Consider the following 13,355-nt stretch of genomic DNA (forward strand, 5'->3'; position numbering starts at 1 on the left):
CCTGCTGAGGCAGTCAGTCGCCAGTCGTTGGTTGGCCGCTGACAGCAGCTCAGGGCAGCTCTCGCTGGCTGCCAGCTGCTCACGATGGCTGCTGGCCACTCATGGCAGCACATAGCAGCCCACGGCAGCTCACACAGACCTCCGGCTGCTCATGGCAGCCCAACTCCAGGGAGAGTTGTTGTTCTCAACCTTAGCTGTAGCGGGCGCAGCTCACTGGCCAATGTGGGAATCGAACCGGTGACCTTGGCTTTAGGAGGAAAGCGTTCCAATCACCTGAGCCACTGGACCGGCCCTGTGTAGTTCTTTTTGTCCAAAAGTTGAACTTTAGAACATGCTGAAAAGTACCAAGTCATTTTCGTGTACAGAGAAATACAACAGCAATGTATCAGGACAGAATAGGTTTTTCAAAGTATTAGCATTTCTTATTTTTTTTTATTGGGGTGACAATAGTTAGTAAAATTACATAGATTTCAGGTGTACAATTCTGTATTAAATCACCTATACATCCCATTGTGTGTTCACCACCGAGTCAGTTCTCCTTCCATCACCATATATTTGATCCCCTTTACCCTCATCTCTCCCCCCACCTCCCTTACCCTCTGGTAACCACTAAACTATTGTCTGTGTCTATGAGTTTTTGTTTCTCATTTATTTGTCTTGTTCTTTTGTTGTTTTTGGTTTAAATACCACATATCAGTGAAACCACATGGTTCTCTGCTTTTTCTGTCTGACTTATTTCGCTTAGCATTACACTCTCAAGATCCAACCATGTTGTCACAAATGTTCCTATATCACCTTTTCTTACTGCCGAATAGTATTCCATTGTGTATATATACCACAACTTCTTTATCCATTCATCTATAGAAGGACATTTTGGTTGTTTCCATGTCTTGGCCACCATAAACAAAGCTGCAATGAACATTGAAACACACGTGTCTTTATGTATAAATGTTTTCAGATGTTTTGGGTAGATACCCAGGAGAGGGATTGCTGGGTCATATGGCAATTCTATTCGTAATTCTTTGAGGAACCTCCACACTGCCTTCCATAACGGCTGCACCAGTCTGCATTCCCACCAATAGTGTATGAGGGTTCCTTTTTCTCCACAGCCTCTCCAACATTTGTTACTATTTGTCTTGTTGATGATAGCCATTCTGACTGGGGTGAGGTGATATCTCATTGTGGTTTTGATTTGCATTTCTCTGATGATTAGTGATGTTGAGCATTTTCTCATATGTCTATTTGCCATTTGTATGTCCTCTTTGGAGAAATGTCTCTGCAGGTCGTCTGCCCATTTTTCAATTGGGTTGTTTGTTTTTTTGTTGTTGAGTTTCGTGAGTTCCTTGAATATTTTGGATATTAGCCCCTTATCGGAAGCACTGTTTGCAAAAATCTTCTCCCATTCGGTTGGTTGCCTCTTTATTTTGTTGATGGTTTCTTTTGCTGTGCAGAAGCTTTTAAGTTTCATATAGTCCCTTCATTTATTTTAGCTTTTACTTCCGTTGCCTTTGGAGTCAAATTCATAAAGTGTTCTTTGAACCATAGGTCCATAAGTTTAGTACATATGTTTTCTTCTATGCAGTTTATTGTGTCAGGTCTTATGTTTAAGTCTTTGATCCATTTTGAATTAACTTTGGTACATGGTGACAAATAGCAGTCCAGTTTCATTCTTTTGCACGTGGCTATCCAATTCTCCCAGCACCATTTATTGAAGAGGCTGTCTTTTCTCCATTGTATGATTTTGCTTCTTTGTCAAAAATTATCTGTGTATATTTATGTGGTTTTATTTTTGGGTTCTCAATTCTATTCCATTGGTCTATGTGTCTGTTTTTCTGCCAATACCATGCTGTTTTGATTATTGCAGCCCTGTAGTACAACCTAAAGTCAGGGAGTGTGATACCTCCAGTATTGTTCTTTTTTCTTAAGATTGCTTTGGCTATTTGGGGTCTTTTGCGGTTCCAAACAAATCTGATGATTTTTTGTTCTACTTCTTTAAAAAATGCCATTGGGATTTTGATAGGGATTGCATTAAATCTGCAAATTGCTTTTGGTAATATGGCCATTTTAACTATGTTGAATCTTCCAATCCATGAGCACGAATGGCTTTCCATTTCTTTGTGTCTTCTTCAATTTCTTTTAAAAATGTCTTGTAGTTTTCAGCATATGTCTTTCACATCCTAGGTTAAGTTTATTCCTAGGTATTTTATTCTTTTTGTTGCAATTGCAAAAGGAATTGTTTTTTGTATTCCTTTTTCTGATTTCATTGTTAGTATATAGGAAATCAATGGACTTTTGTGCGTTGATTTTGTAGCCAGCAACTTTACTGTATTCGTTGATTGTTTCTGGATTGTTTGGTGGAGTCTTTAGGGTTTTCTATATATAGCATCATGTCATCTGCAAAGAGTGATAATTTAACTTCTTCATTCCCAATTTGGATGCCTTTTATTTCTTTCTCTTGCCTGATTGCTCTCGCTAGGACTTCCAACACTATGTTGAAAAACAGAGGTGATAGGGGACAGCCCTGTCATGTTCCTAGAGCAAAGGGCTCAGTTTTCAGTTCCTAGAGCAAAGGGCTTCAGTTTTTCACCATTAATTATGAGATTAGCTGAGGATTTGTCATATATGGCCTTTATTATATTAAGGTATATTCCTTCTATACCTATTTTATTCAGTGTTTTAATCATAAATGGATGTTGTATCTTGTTAAGTGTTTTTTCTGCATCAATTGATATAATCATATGATTTTTGTCCTTTTTTTTGTTTATGTGATGTATCACATTGATGGATTTGGGGATGTTGAACCATCCTTGTGCCCGAGGGATGAAACTCACTTTGTCGTGATGAATAATCTTTTCTTTTTTATTACATTTATTGGGGTGACAATTGTTAGTAAAATTACATAGATTTCAGGTGTAGTATTCGATTTGCTAGAATTTTGTTTAGGATTTTTGCATCTGTACTCATCAGAGATATTGGTCTGTAGTTTTCTTTTTTTGTGCTGTCCTTACCAGGTTTTGGTATCAGGGTAATGTTGGCCTCATAAAATGATTTAGGGAGTACTGTCTCTTCAATTTTTTGGAAGAGTTTGAGCAGGATTGGTATAGATCCTCTATGAAGGTTTGATAGAATTCACTAGTGAAGCCATCTGGTCCCAGACTTTTGCTTTTGGGAAGGTTTTGGATGACTGATTCAATTTCCTTACCGGTGATTGATCTATTTAGATTTTCCAGTTCTTCATGGTTCAGCCTAGGAAGGCTATATGTTTCTAAGAACTTGTCCATTTCTTCTAGGTTATTGAATTTGGTGGCATATAGTCCTTCATAGTATTCTTGGATGATCCTTTGTATTTCTGTGATGTCCGTGAGAACTTCCCCTTTTTCTATTCTGATTTTGTTAATTAGTGTCGTCTCTCTTTTTATCTTAGTGAGTCTAGCCAAGGGTTTGGCAATTTTGTTAATCTTTTCAAAGAACCAGCTCTCTGTCACATTAATTTTTTCTATCGTGCTTTTGTTCTCTATTTCATTTAGTTCTGCTCTAATTTTTGTTATTTCCTTTCTTCTTCTGACCTTGGGTTTCATTTGTTCTTCTTTTTCTAGTTCTTTAAGGTGTAACATGAGGTTATTTTTTTGGGATTTTTCTTGTTTCTTGAGATAGGCCTGTAATGAGATAAATTTCCCTCTTAAAACTGCTTTCGCTGCATCCCAAAAATTTTGGTAGGATGTATTTTCATTGTCATTTATTTCTATGTATATTTTGATCTCTCCTCTAATTTCTTCTTTGACCCAGTCGTTCTTTAAAACTATGTTGTTTAATCTCCATGTTTATTCCTGCTTTCTTTTTGCAGTTGATATCCAATTTCAAAGGCTTGTGATCAGAGAATATGCTTGGTATGATTTCAATCTTCTTAAATTTGCTGAGGCTGATTTTATGTCCCAATATATGGTCTATCCTTGAGAATGTTCCATGTACACTAGAAAAAAATGTATAGTCTGATGTTTTAGGATGAAGTGCTCTATGTATGTCAATTATGTCCATTTCATCTAATGTGTCATTTAGGGCTGCTATTTCATTATTTATTTTCTGTTTGGATGATCTATCCATAGCTGTCAATGATGCATTTAAGTCCCCTAGTGTTTTGGTCAATTTCTCCCTTTAGTTCTGTTAGTAGTTACTTGGTATATTTCGGTGCTCCCAGATTGGGGGCATAAATATTGATGACTGTTATGTCTTCTTGTTGTATAGTCCCCTTTACCATTATGAAATGTCCATCTTTGTCTCTTGTTACCTTTTTCACCTTGAAGTCTGTTTCATGTGATACCAGTATGGCTACACCAGATTTTCTCTGGACACCATTTGCTTGGAGTGTCAATTTCCACCCTTTCACTTTGAGTCTATGCTTGTCCTTATAGCTGAGATGTGTCTCTTGGAGACAGCATATGGTTGGGTTTAGTTTTTTGATCCAAACTTCTACTCTGTGCCTTTTTATTGGTGAATTCAGTCCATATACATTTAGGGTGATTATTGATATGTGAGGATTTCCTGTCATTCTATCTTTAGTTTTCCTGTAAGACTGTGTCTCCATTGTTTCTTTGCCTTTTTGTTGTCTATTATTTCTGTTTGGTGGTATTCTATGATGCTTCCCTATGTGTCTTCTTTTATTACAATATATATTTCAGTTCTGGATTTTTTTTGAGTGGTTACCATTAAGTTTATGTAAAAAAAGTTTGATATTTAGAGTATTCCATTTTCTTCAGCACGCTTACTTTCTCCATTCCCATAATCTGGTTTAGGCCTTTACTCTCCCCTTTCTTATGTTTTGGTTGCCATAAATTGTCCCTGTTGATGGTGGTCGAATAGCCTCCTTTAGTATTTCTTGTAGTGCAGGACGTGTATTAGAAAATCCCTCAACTTCTGTATGTCTGGGAAGGTCTTTATTCTTCCTTCATATCTAAAGGATATCTTTGCTGGATATATTATTCTTGGCTCATGATTTCTCTCTTTCAATAGTTCGAATATTTGGTTCCACTCCTTCCTGGTTTGTAGAGTTTCTGCTGAAAAATCTGATGATAATCTAATGGGCTTTCCTTTGTAGGTTACCGTCTTGTTTTCCCTGGCTGCCTTGAGGATTTTTTCATCATTGATTTTAGACAGCTTCAATACAATGTGCCTTAGAGAAGTCCCGTTGGGATTGAGGTAAGTAGGTGTTCTATGGAACACCTACGTGGTAAGTTCTATGGTAAGTAGGCTTCTTGGTTTGAGTACGCTGTTCTGTCCACAAGTTTGGGAAGTTCTTATTGACTATTTGTTTGAATATATTCTCTGTTCCCTTCTCTCTTTCTTCTCCTTCTGGTATGCCCATTATTCTTATATTGCTCTTTCCGATGGAGTCAGAAAGTTCTTGTAGAGTTTCTTCATTTCTTTTAAGTCTCAAGTCTCTTTCTTCTTCCATCTGTGTCATTTGCAGATTTCTATCTTCAATGTCACTGATTCTTTCCTCCATCTGGTCAACTCTACTACCTAAGCTGGCTATTTCAGTCTTAATTTCTTCTATTGAGTTCTTAATCTCCAGAAATTCTATTTGGTTCTTTTTTAAAATTTCATCTCTTTTGTAAAATGCTCACGTTGTTCTTTGATTGTGTTTCTGAGTTCATTAAACTGCCTTTCTGTGTTTTCTTGCATCTCGTTGAGTTTTTTCAGAACTGCAATCTTGAATTCTCTGTCATTTAAGTCACATATTTCCATACCTTTAAGTTCCTTTTCTGGAGACTTTTCACTTTCTTTCTGGGCTGTGTTGTTGCCTTGGTTGTTCATGGCAATTGCTGATTTATTATTTCTCTTCCTAGACATCTACAGGAGTGACTTCTGCAACAGGTTGATAAGAAGAGGTCATTCTTTTGTTTTCCAGTACTTGTTGGTAGAATGTTTTATTTTCTCTCCGACTGCTGCCTTTTTTCCTCTCTCACACGGTAGTGCTATGTTTTCTCTGCACTATTCCAGCTTCTCACACAATGAGGGATTACCTGGGAGATGGCTTCTCCTCTGTTAATAGTTCGCCTGAGTCATAGGGCGTAGTGTCCATGTGAGTATGCAGAGAGCTTTTGAAGTTCCAAAGCTCTTCCTGCACCAGATTCAGAGCCCGTGTGTTTCAGCAGTTCTGTTTACTCCTGCAGGGATCCGCCCAGATAGGTGGGGTCAGGGGCGGGGTGAGTTGTGAGAGGTGGCCCAGAGCAATGATGGTGACCACCACCACAGCCGGTCCTGCTTCCACAGCTCCTCCCCTTTGCCGGAACTAGTTGGGCTGCGAATCTGTGTCTGTGGTCCACAGTTCTCAGAACAGCAAATATTCTGTTCTTTTGATCTGACACTGCTACTGTTCCACTTCTAGCACTGGGCAGGTGGGGGCAGGGCGAGCTCTGGGAGGGTAGGGAGGGGGCAGCTAGTCTCAGAGCCTAAGGCTTTTGTTCTCTGCTCGGCAGTGAGGGCTGAAAGCACTGTTTTCAGCCTTCTTCCCTCAGTCTTTTCTCCTAGGTCTCTGCCGTGAGCGTTGGGTTCAGCCGTGTTATGTGCTGTCCCCTCAGCCCTGTGGGCCATAAACGGAGGCCTAGCAGTCCGAGTTCTTCCCTCTCCCGCAGCTGCGGTAGTTCTGGGAAGCAGTGAGCTCGGAGCACTGAGCTAGGTCTGCGTCCTGCACCCGTGTGGCTCCGTCTCCACACTTCTCCCTTCCCTCATCCCCCGCTTGCGTGATTTGCCTATCTTTAGGTGAATTCAGTAGTGGACCTCTTGGTCTTGCATGTCTGCTGCGCAGGGAGTCCTTTGTGGCATTATAGTTGTTCGGTTAGTTGTAAATTCCATGGGAGATTTACAGAGGCTCACCTCACGCCACCATTTTGATGACGTCTCCCCAAAGTATTAGCATTTCTTGCTGTTCATAAACCAACTGATTAGCCTTTTATTTTGTTGTTCATAGTATTCCCTTAGATCCTGTAGCCTTGTCTGGCATCAAAGCTATAACAAGGGAAACGTTTTAAAGTCGAAGTACTACTGCATCAACTTTGGGTCTAAAGATTTTTTTTACCCCTTAGTCTTCCTTCTGTAGTTAACTTCTCCAGTTGAATCTCATTTTGCATATCTGGAACTCAAGCTAAATTCATTATTCTTAAAACCTTTATAGAGATAATGTATTTTATAGCTAGCTATAATGTATATTTACAACTAGTTTTTATTTCCTTAAAAAAAAATTGCTACCCACAGAAAAAGTGTTGATGACAAATACTGCTTTATCTCACAAGCTGGATTCTGTAGACAAAAAAGGGACCACACACTAAATCTGACAATCTCATGGGAGGCCTGCATGACGGGCCCTAGAAACTCAGAGACTGAAATTACCCACTTAGGATGGTCTGAACATAAAGATTCCTAAGTGAAAGGGAATAATGGCTGGCAGTCACATCCTAGGCCTGTAGCTTCCTTGACAAAGTCCAATGTTTACCTTAAGTGAGCCTGTGTATTATCTTTTTGCATCTAAGGTAACATACCCTTGGAATGTCAGAGTAATCCATTTTTTCTGAACTTTTCAGAGCACAACCCGCCACACCAGAGCAGGAGGCACAGAACCCTTCATTGTTATCTTGTTCCCTGAATACCACCTGTATGTGCTGTAAAACTTTAATTATTAACTACCCTATACCCACCAATGTAAAAGAAGTTGTGTCTGTTTTACTTTTTATCCAATCCCAGAGATCTCCCTGCTTTTCTTTCTCCCACCTCCTTAATCTACCACCAATGGATTTCATGCAACCATCCTTACGTTTCTTCCTTTGATTCTAATATATAAAATAAGCTGCAAAACTGCCATTCTCCTGAGCAATTTCTTAATCCATTGAGATTTTGCTTCCTGGCAATTGTTGTCAGTTAGGCTCAAATAAACTAATTAAACTTCTCTACAGGTTTGGACATTTCTTACATTGACAATTCACATATTTAACTGGATTTTGTGTTCAGGTAGGAGAGGTACTTATTCATTCACGTTTGGCAGACACTGACTAGAAACCAGACTTCGTTCTAGAGAATATTTTTTAGTAAACAGCACCCAAATGGCCTTTTCATTGTGACCTGGAGTCCAAATCCAGCTTTCTGACATCTTTGGGTGGATATCCTGAAAACCCATTCTTGTATGCCTTTTGCAGGAAAAAGCAAAAATGGGAGCTTTTTGTAGGGCAGTGCTGGGCACTTACAATTTATGTGGTATAATCTGGCCAGCAAGAGAATATTGGATCTTCAGGGGAAAAGTTGGGGGGAGGGGACCTATTAATTACAAAATATTGCAGGAAAAAAATAACAAAATTAGTTCCTCAGATGAGTTTCACTTTGTCTCTCTTATAAATGATAGCTGGGGAAAAAACGAATTCAAGTACATATGCCAAGTTCTGTTACGTGATTAAGAGGAGTAATTTCCTTTAAAAGGGAAAAGACACAGCAATTATCAATAATTTTTGACTTAATGCCGAATCTTCAGGGTCCTATAATCTGCCTTTACAACATTCAGGAACAACTGAGAGTTTTTCATGCACTTCAAATGAGAAATGATAAATAAACAAATGTGGAAAAGAGTCTATGCATAGGAAATAATGTTTTGCTAGATTTCTTTTTAAGGAGGAGGGTAATGTGAGGGAACTGTAAACTCTAACTCATGCTGAGTGAGCATGGAAAGCTTTTTGAAATGCAGGGACTCATTTTGGGGGGCCTGAACTGACTCTACCTTCTGTATTCAGTGGGTGAACCATTAATGAATTTTCCTGCATAGCACTTCATTATCTGGTTTGCAGTCCACAGTCACTGGCTTGGAGGATTACAAAAAAATACTGTTATTAGTTTCAAAGAAATGTTAGCACTGAGAGGCAAATGCTGTTGCTAGAGCCTCAGGGTTTTCTGGGAAAAAGCTGACTGCTGAGTTTCCTGATAATGAATGACCCAGTCGGATTGCTGTCAGGATTGCGTATGCAGGCATCAGGGTGATGAATTGTGGTTCCCCAAATATGTTTCCAGGTAATTATTTGTTCTAGTTGAAAGGGAATATTCCACACTAAGTCTCTTTAGCTTGGACTGGCATTGCATCGTCTTTATGTGCAGTTTCCCATGAGTTAAGGTTTTCCCAAGCTGACTCTGCCAGCTGGCCATCTTGAAATGATTTCAGGCTCTCCTGGTTTTTGTGCAAACAGATAAAGAAGACCCCAGTGAATTCTGTGATTACCTGGCCCTTACATTACAGCAGTTATGTGCCTTGAGAATTCTGGAGGTTTCAACACAGCATTTGCTTTATCTTACGTGCTGTTCTTAGTGGAATAGTGGGTCTACATGCTCTAGAACTTAGATCTTAGGCTATTTTGGCTTTTGAAATATAGGGAAAAATAAAATCTAGGGTATCTTGTTTTTTGTCATCATTGATATTTCAGCTCTCCCAAGGTTTTTAGACTATCATCATTAGAACCACGTTTAAACTTAAAAGCCCGTTTTCTTAATATACATTAAACATTTATTTCAACATTGCATTTTTTTTCATATTTCAGAGCCAGCAAAGATAAAATGATCCCAATTGTGGAACTGGGTACCTAAACTGTGAGCACTGATGGTAAACACATATGACACACCCCCAAGAACTCCCAGAAATATTTGGGGGAAGTTTTCAAGAGCCTGAGGTTTTTTGTTTTTTTTAATTGGGTGTGATTGGCCTATAACATTATGTCAGTTTCGGGTTTATAGTATGATGATTTGATATTTGTATATATTGCAAAATGATAACCCAGATAAGTCTAGTTACCATACATCACCACACATAGTTACAAATTCTTTTTCTTGTGATGAGAACTCTTAAGATCCACTCTTTTAGCAACTTTCAAATATGCAATACAGGATTGTTTACGGTCACCATCATGCTGTACATCACATGACCAGGACTGTTCTCTCATTTGTAAAACAGTGAATTTACAGGCCTCTTTGGAGGATATAACACATATAAAGTGCCTAGTACAGAAAGCACTCATTAAATGTTAGCTGCTGTTATCACTCACTTTGAGAACACTATCTCTGTTGACCAACATAGCAGTGTGGTTGCCAGGTGCTCGATTAATCTGCCTGATGAATTTGACTGCCCCTAGTAAAGATGACTCTTTGTATTTATACTGTAACTTACGTAATTTTTTCTTTGAAACTTGAAAGGTAGTATTAGTTTAGGTAATATTTAACAAACAATGTTTATTAGTTAATACTGGTTGCTTTAACAATTAAACCCCCAAACATCAGTGGCTTAATACAATATGTATCTTGCTCATGTAACAGTTTAATGCGGGTGTCCCTATTCTTTGTTTGGTTTTCATCCATATGGTTGATTAAAAGACCTAGGCTCTTTCCATCTTGTACTGCCAGCCTCTAGAGTACAGCATCCTCTGCTTCCAGCTGGTGGAAGAGGAAACATCAAAGAATTACCACTCATTTCTCAAAAACTGAACAGAAGTCACATATTATTTCCATCACATTATGCTGGTGAGAACATTATTCTGGATGTGGGGAGTGGGGAGGTTTTCACCGACAAATGCTCACTAAGGAATGGACACACTTTTTGGTTACTAGTTGCCTCTGCTACAACACTTATTCTAAGTCATAGATAATACAGTTGAGGCTCAGAGGGGAGGGCACTTGCCTAGAATCACATAGCTGACAAGTGGCAACACTGGGACTAGATCTCTCCTCATGACTCTTTTTCATGGTCTTTCCTACATTTTGCTCTGTCTCCTATCTATGCAACAGGCTGTGTAGTCTAAGGGGATTTCCAAAAATTTTAACTGTGCCAAGAGTCCTATCATTTAGAAGACTGCTGATTCCAAACCATAGCAGGAGCACTGGGTATATGAGTTCTAAGACATAGCCCCAGTTCTGTCGTCACAATTAGGCCCTATTTATTTTTGAAAACACTGTGTGCCAAGAATTACAACACTTTCTGTATTAGTCTGCTGGGCTGCTGTAACAAGGAACCACAGATTGGATGGCTTAAACAACAATTTATTTCCTTAGTTCTTGAGGCTAGAAGTCCAAGATCAAAGTATTGACAGGGCTGGTTCTTCTGAGAAACTATTCCAGACCTAGCTTCTTGTGGTTTCTTGGCTTTGATGTTCCTTAGCTTTTAGAAGTATTATCTCAACTCTGTCTTCAGCCTCACATGGCATTCTTCCTGTGCGCATATCTGTGTCCAAATTTCCCCTTCTTATAAGGGCATCAGTCATATTGGATTAGGGGTCCACACTACTCCCATATAACCTCATCCTAACTTAGCTAATTACATCTGCAAAGGAATGCAATAGGAACTTCTCTTTCCAAATGGTCAGATTCTGAGGTACTGGGGGTTAAGACTTCTACAAATGAATTTTGGGGGTTATAATTCAACCCATAACACTTGTCAACCCCAAGAAAGGTTATCTACCAAGAAGGTCTCCTGGTGGCTATCTGGTCTGAAATTTAAAAGCAGAGCCTAGCAACCATTTCTAAACAGGGGCCTCTCACACAAACTGCACTTCAGGTGAGTAGAGCCCCCAGTCAAACTGGAGCGGACATTCAGTATGAGCAAGAAATAAACCTTTGTTTTTTAAGCTCCTGAGTGGTCAGGTGGCTTGTAACACATGTTGACCCTGAGAAGGAAAATACTACCAAGAAAGGCTCCTAGTGGCTAACTGGGCTCAAAAATTAAAACAAAAACAAAAACAAAACAGAGCATAGCAGCTGTTGCTAAACAGGCCTCTCATGCAAACGACACTTCAGGGAGAAGCCAGCACTGAACTGCCTGCCTGCACTGTGGTCCTGCCATCTGAGCCAGCCCTTATAAAGGAGTTCCTGGAAGTGTGTTTCAACCAACAGGACTGAGGCTTTTCCTGTCAAATCAGAGCTGTGCAGCTATATCACCATCAGCACCAACCAGTCAGAGTGGCTCCACTCGGACCAATCAGGACAGTGCTTTTTGGACCAATAACACTGTATTTCGACTCCTCATTTACATGATGCCGGACCAATCAGGGAACAGTTGCAGGGACTTGTCTCTATAGCTCAGCTCCCCTCTAGCTCGGGGAGCACATTTTCCCTTTCCACTGAAGACTGTTTCCCCAGCTGGAGTTGAAACACCAAAGACATCTTGCCACACCAGAGTGGAGTGGACTGAAGCGATGGAGTGGACTGGCATGGCAGAGCCTAGCTGAGTGGACTGGACTGGAGTGAAGTGTCTTGACTGAGGGCCAACTCTGTGGAACAGAATGTTCTGTTCCAAAGCCATTCTGTATCATAATTGAGCTGTAACACTATTGAGCTGTCTCATACCTCTGCTGTTCTCACAGCTGTGCTGTATCACAATTGAACTATTTGCACTGAGTAGTTTTCCTTCTTCACTATACTCCAAATTGGGGATTCCTGTTGGCATTGAATTGGCATCAATGACCATCAGTTGACACACTCCATTACCTTTGCAGCTTTCAATAAGCTAGTGATTTCCAGGTTTCCATAATAACTAATGTACCCCAAATGGGAACACATATAAATCAAAAAGGAAGGACTAGTAGACAGCATAATGTAGTGTATGAGACAAAGGATTCTTTTTTTTTTTAAGTTTTTAAAAATTTTTTTTAAAGATTTTATTGGGGAAGAGGAACAGGACTTTATTGGGGAACAGTGTGCACCTCCAGGCCCCCCCTCCAAGTCAAGCCGTTGTCCCCCCAATCCTAGCCGTGGAGGGCGCCACCCAGCCCCAAGTTGCTGTCCCCCCAGTCCCAGCTGTGGAGGGCGCAGCTCAGCCCCAGGTCCAGCTGCCATTTTCTAGTTGCAGGGGGCGGAGCCCACCATCCCTTGCGGGACTCGAGGAATCGAACTGGCAACCTTGTGGTTGAGAGCCCACTGGCCCATGTGGGAATTGAACCGGCAGCCTTCGGAGTTAGGAGCATGGAGCTCTAACCACCTGGGCCACTGGGCCGGCCCCGAGACAAAGGATTTTTTGAGGGACACCTCTGTACACACAGATTTTTGATCTCCAGACAGTAAGGTGTCAGCCAACTTCTCTCTCAGCAGGAAATAAACCAGTGATAAAATTTGTACAACTTATTTGTGTGCCCTTGTATTAGGATACTGACTGCTTTGAGGCAGAAACCTTAGCTAGACTCATATTTCACATAACTGATTATTGATCTTATAGCCTTGGAACAGGAGACAACTCCCCTCACCCTTTTTTTTCTCCAATTCTGTAAGTCAATTTCTCCACTGGCTTCCGATTTTGCAGCTTTAACACTGGGGTATCTAGGAGTAGTTTTCTACTCAGACAATATGCC

This window comes from Rhinolophus sinicus, chromosome 17 (genome assembly GCF_057876585.1).
Source record: "Rhinolophus sinicus isolate RSI-liver-muscle chromosome 17, RSI-T2T, whole genome shotgun sequence".
NCBI lineage: Eukaryota > Metazoa > Chordata > Mammalia > Chiroptera > Rhinolophidae > Rhinolophus > Rhinolophus sinicus.